Raw genomic sequence first — 6,258 nt, 5'->3', positions numbered from 1 at the left:
TAGTTTGCTGACAGCAAAAATTTGAAGATCTAGAGAAATTAAACTGATGACATGTGATATACATATACTATTTGAGTGATTTGGACTGACTATTTTTGAGTTGGTCTATCTGCAGTTAGAAGAGATACAGCATTGTGTTTGCATTGCAGTAATCTACATGAGAAATATAGCTCCTTGGAGTGACTTTTTTTCCCCAATATTTTATTCCCTCTAATACTAACCAAAATTTGTAAAAAGTGCTTTATATGAGTGTGCAGGTATACATTTATTCATGTATTTATATATTCTACAAAATGAAATAGATTGGAATAGATGAAAACAAATGTAATGTTTTATAGAGAATATCCTATTTGAGATAAATAGTAAATTAGAATGAAAGGTGCACTGGAAAAAAAAAAAAAAAAAAAGACAAGTTTGACTTAGAAGTATTAAAGCAACATAGCTACATGTACATTAACAATAAAAGCTTCCTCTTTGGTCTTCATTCTTTTCTTTCTTTCTTTCTTTCTTTTTTTTTTTTTTTTTATTTTTTTTATTTTTTAGGATAGTTTGTACATGGGCTGCAAAACATATAAAAGAAATAAGAAAGATTATGATGTCTCTCATACATGCAAACATAATGATGCTGCAAAAGCTGTAAGACAAAACAGAAATTCTTACTGTAAATTCCTTCATCTGAAGGAGTGAATGTGGTTCACATAGTGTGATGTCATGAATACCATTAACAAAAACATTGGAATACCATATCTGCAGTATAAAAAATGCTTAATAGATTTTCTACACTACTTGAAGAAAATCTCTGGTTGATATGTTGAAGATTTGAAACACTTATGCCAAAATTCATAATGTAATTTTGAGAGACAAGATTATTCTGTTACAGTAGACATTATGTATTTGTTTTCTGTTTTGAAAATATGCTTTTTTCCTCAAGGAATTAACTTGTGACTTACACAAAACAAAAAGTGCAGGCAAGAGGAATGATGCTCTTAGCTACTTCAGGCACAGAAGCCAATATAGTCAGGACAAAAATAAACATTTTAGGTAAATTCTTGTCATTTAGTACTTCACCTTTTAATATATGATTTTGCAAAATATTCAATATAAACTGCTTGGATATTGGTCTAAATTGGATCAAAAGTGTTTAGTCAGAAATACTAACATGCAATATACTTCAGTGGATCAGGATATGTAGTCTAAGACATTACAGCTCAGAGTAAGGGATGATTAGATTAGGCCTTTAGCTAAAGACAGTTAAAATATTCTTTGCTTTTTCAGAAGTGCATTGGTGACATTTGCATTATGTGTGGGAATAAGGCAGTTGTGGTACACTGGCACAGTAATCTTTCAAAAGATATACCATTCCCTTCTGGTTTGTATATCACTACACACGTGGAAAATATTTGAAATTAGCTTGATTCACTAAGAGTAAGATAGGGCACTGACTGCAGGTGTAGTACCAATCTTTCTGGTGAATCCAATGAGCAGGTTAGGTTCTCTCATCCGATGATAGCAAATTTCATTCACTTTCAGCCATCATTTTTGATTAGTTTAAGCTACTTGAAGATCTAGGTTTTTGTTTTATTGTACAAGAGGAACAGGAAGAAATTCACTACAGTATGGATCTTTTTTCATCTGTAATCTCATTGAACAAAACCATTTTCCATATACTCAGATTTTTTTGCTTTGCACATTCAGCACTGACCCATCAGTTTTAAAGCTGCAGTCAAGTACATACATATAGATTACTTTACTTGAGTTGATGAATGCACTCATTGCTACTGACTAAATATGGTTCATTAGTGGCTTCTGTTAAGAATCTTTTAAACCTATTTGCCCTCAGTATACAACTGTAATAGCATAAATCAGTATCTCTAAACTCGACCAAGACCCTATCTACAGCAGGGATTCCCTTGGTATTAGTTTATCTCATGCAAACAAATTAATCAAAGACAAAAGAGAGATTTTATGACTATGTTCATAAAGTAGAGCAGGCATAAATTCAAGTAAGACTTCAGTCCTGTAAATTGTGCACATCTATGCACTCATATTACTTTTTCTTTTAGAATATTTTATGTATGCTTTTCTATGATTTCTTACAATTGCTTAAACTTCTAACACAGTTAAAGGCAACCAAAGTTATGATTCCTACTTTTCAGCCTGATTTTGGACTTTTTAATGGAAAATATTTTTCTTTCCCTCTGAAAGATGGCATATGATTGTGACTTACGCTTCCTTTAAATCTGCTTGCTTCTGAACTCAGCCAGAAGTCTGTTACCCTGTGTGTAAATGACTAAGCAAAATATATAACTTTGTTCTTCAGTTTCCCCATGAATCATCAAGACAGAGGATTAAAATTAAATGTAACATGCCATAAGTAAAGGGGAAAACTGAATTACTTTTCTGTCATTGTGAAGTAAATTATGACAGTATCAAAGGCTTTGAAATGCTAAAAGATGTTGTGTACAGTGTACACAAACACACACGTTTCCATGTGCACACACATGCACACACATGCACACGCATGCAAACATGTATAAAACATTCATTGTGCACTGGGTATTGTGGTTTTTTTTTTTTTTTTTTTTTTTAACACACCATATAGGAATGTAATATGTACTTTCCATTACCTTGTAAACAAAGTAAAACTCACCATACTTTTCTTGTTATCCTTGAATACCTTCTCTCTTTTCCAAATTATGATCTTAAAAGACAAGCAGAAGTTTGACATAGTGATAAATAAAGATTATGGGCATTTTCAGCAGAGATCCATGTCTGGTTTTTTGAACAACATGTCTTTTGCTATTATTGCCTACTGGAAAGTACTGTCTACAATGCTGAAAGAGAGCACGGGGGTCCATACTATGAGTTTTTCAAACATAACCTGTATGGACAATTAATATATATTAATCTGTTTGCTTTGATATTTTTCCTCAATGCTTCCACATAATTTTAGCACACAAATTATATTTCATTATATTTACTATTTTCTTCATATCGGAAATATTTCATATGTAACTGATCATTAAAATGTCATGTTCTTAAAATGGAGCAGGATAAAACAGTTAAATCTAGATCCTGACAGTGTGCAGCAATATTGTCAGTACATATATAAGGCAGGATGATTTTCTGGTACTGTAAGTTAATTTGCCAAGTATATTCTAAAACATTTGGCTTTACATTCCATGTTAGTATAAGTTTAAAAATGAGATGATGAGTGATTATTCATGTAATGCTTACACTTGAAAAATATGGAATTACCATAGGACCTTGTAAATCAACTCATAGTTTAATTGGATCAAAACATATTTCTCATGGGTTTTTTCTTAAAAACCCTTCAAGACACATAGAATAAAGAAAGCATGCTTTGTGTTTTACAGCAGTTAAAAAGTTCTCTTTGCTACAATGCATTTAATATAGCATGTTTTCTGTGATAGCACTATAGATTTACAAGAGAAGATGCTATTTGAATGTGGAATTTAATATTTGATAAGAATTTAAAATAATTAATTTAATTTTCCAGTCAAACTCAAGTTTTTCACTATACAGCAGGTTTTATAACAGAAGACACATTTCTTTATGTTGGTGTGCTCTCCAGAAGCACCAGTTCCTCTTTTTTTTTTTTTTTTTAATTTTCAGAAAAGAATCTGAGAGTAAGTCAAGATTACTTTTGTTGCACCAGTTTCCAGACTGTTAAGATTTATAGAAGTACAACATTATGTAGTAGAGGTGAGGTAATCATTAGTTATTCTATGACATTGTTTTTTAAAAATGTCTAAACTTTGAATGAGCTCAGTTCTAGGAATGTCTAATTAAGAGTTTTTCTTCTCTTCTTATCTGTCTAAATACTAACCATAGCTGGCTTTGTTTGACAAAGCTTGAAACTGGGTACTTACATAGGTGAGCATCTGATCTTTGAAAGCACTGAATGCCAATAAATGCCAGTAACTGCCTAAACTGCAGGCTAGAGACTTATTGTGCTGGTATTAAAAAATATGTGTTGACAAATTTTTCCCCTTCTATCATTCTTTCTCTTTTCTCAAGCCCCCCTGTGCTGACAAATAACAAATAGCATCTCCTAAAATTAGGTAATTAGAACTTTGGAAAACTTAAAAAATAAGTTAATGTAAGAATTTGGGGGAAACCAAAACATACTCATATAATCCTGCTACATATTAATTTCTCCTAATTCTATCTAGAAAAAACCTTGCCCATTAATTTCCCTAATCCTTGCATTTATTAATCTTCAGACAATGTTGTTGGTCTCTCTGTTGCATTCAGTCAGGATTGAATATATATTTTTAGTGAAAGCAAGCCTTAATAAGTGTCACTATTCTCAGAAAATACATGTTATATTGTATTCTACAGAGTATTATAACTGTAACTGAATTTCAATTGACAAAGCAAAGGAGGAGATTACACTATATTATGAAATAATTGAAATGCAAGACAAATTGAACAAGGAAAAACAAAATTTTAATGGTTTCATTGAAATTATTGCCAGCTTTGCATTTTCATCTACTTAGAATTTAAATTTATTCTTAACTTTTAAAATAGATGCTTTAAACCCCTTTTACCACTACAAACTCAGGTTTCATCTCAGCCAGAATGTGAAAAAAATAATGTTTTGTTCCATTCGCCAGAATATTGAGTTGATATTGACTAATGGCATGTCCTTGCTGAATCACTTCTAGACAAACACATTTACAGAAGGCAGCTGGCTTTTCCACTCAAGGAGAGTCTCAGTGGTAAAAGAAAAATGCAAGAAAACCCTGTCCTAAGTTAAAAGGAAAATGTAAACCTTAAAAGGAAAATGTAAACCTTTGGCAAACTTCGTACAGTTAAGACAAGTAACATTTTCACATGATAGATCAAAATTGTTCATTTTGGTATTCTTGATTTTTTAAAATGTAAATTTTAAATTTATTATTTTAAACAGAAATTAATTTTATGTATCTAGGTCAAATTGGGAAACTTTAATAATTTAGAACTTTAGAACTACTTAGAAAAGTTATTAAAATAAGATTTTAAGGTAGCAAACATCAATTTTTACAAATTGACATTCAGTCCAAAAATTCAAATTTTATTTCATAATGGAGTAATGGTAATTGATGTATTAAAAATACTAATTTTCTTTAAAGGTAATTCAAGTACTGACCACATCCTTTGTTACAAGTTCTACAAAGGTGAAGTTCTGAAGTTTTAAAAGCTATTGTATAGATGCTAATGTCCATTTTTACCTAACACAGTTATCTAACTGGCATCCTTATGTGTAGTTTCAGCTTTAGGTGCAAGAAGCACTTTGCTGTGCAGTGGTATGACCAGAAATCTTCACTTCTGTTTTGGATGCACATAGCAGATCCAAGGAGATAATTGCTCAGCATCTGTCTTTGTAGCTAACAAAACCATGCAATTTTTGTTAGCTCTCTTTTTTTGGGATCCTCAGCAGGTTCTTATGCTGATAATTTCATCAGATGTCCTGGACATGCCTAAGCTCCGTTCTCACCGTCTCACACACAGTTGTATGACATTGATTTAATTCTGGTCTTCTTCAGACTTCCTATATAACAAATGAGGGTTTGGAGTCATTCCTTTCCCCCATGGAACATCTTTATTGCTTTGTTTACACATTTGAAGCTATGTTGAGGTCAGAAGGACTGCATATTTGAAACTGGAATGGAAATTCCTTTAGAAATAATGTTAAGAAAGACTTTGTTTTGAAAGAATATCTTCAGGGCCAAGCCAATAAAGACTAATGAGTCCATGCAACAAAGGTAAACCTCAGTTGTAAACAACTAATCAGTCAGAAAAGCACTGATGCTAAAAATGCATGTTCAAATTTTAATCTGAGTATTATTATTCAGATTGAAGGAACATCTTTTTTCCTTGTAGTAAGTTTTAAGTGTTGGCCCACTGCTATCTTGCAGAACACATTCTTTCCTTAAAACATTTTCTCAGAGAAGTAACTTTTCAAAGGGGGCTGGTTTTCCTATTTAATTGTTAGTTCAACTGTTCTGTTCATTTCTAGATTACTAATTTCAAAAAATAGCAATACATGTCCCATAAATTAATAATTTATGTAATAATCATGCTAATTCAAAATGCATTTGAATAAATTCTCTTACACAGAGTTTAATTTAAACTGATTGGTAACCTTAACAGAATTGCTACATTTAGACACAGTAGCTAAATCAGCAAATATTAACACACAATATGTGCACTTGATTAAAGTAATTTTTACTGTAAAATATTATATGAATG

The sequence above is a fragment of the Athene cunicularia genome (genome assembly GCF_003259725.1).
Source record: "Athene cunicularia isolate RWA chromosome Z unlocalized genomic scaffold, athCun1 chrZ_part3, whole genome shotgun sequence".
Taxonomy (NCBI): Eukaryota; Metazoa; Chordata; class Aves; order Strigiformes; family Strigidae; genus Athene; species Athene cunicularia.
This window is presented reverse-complemented; position numbering follows the sequence as displayed.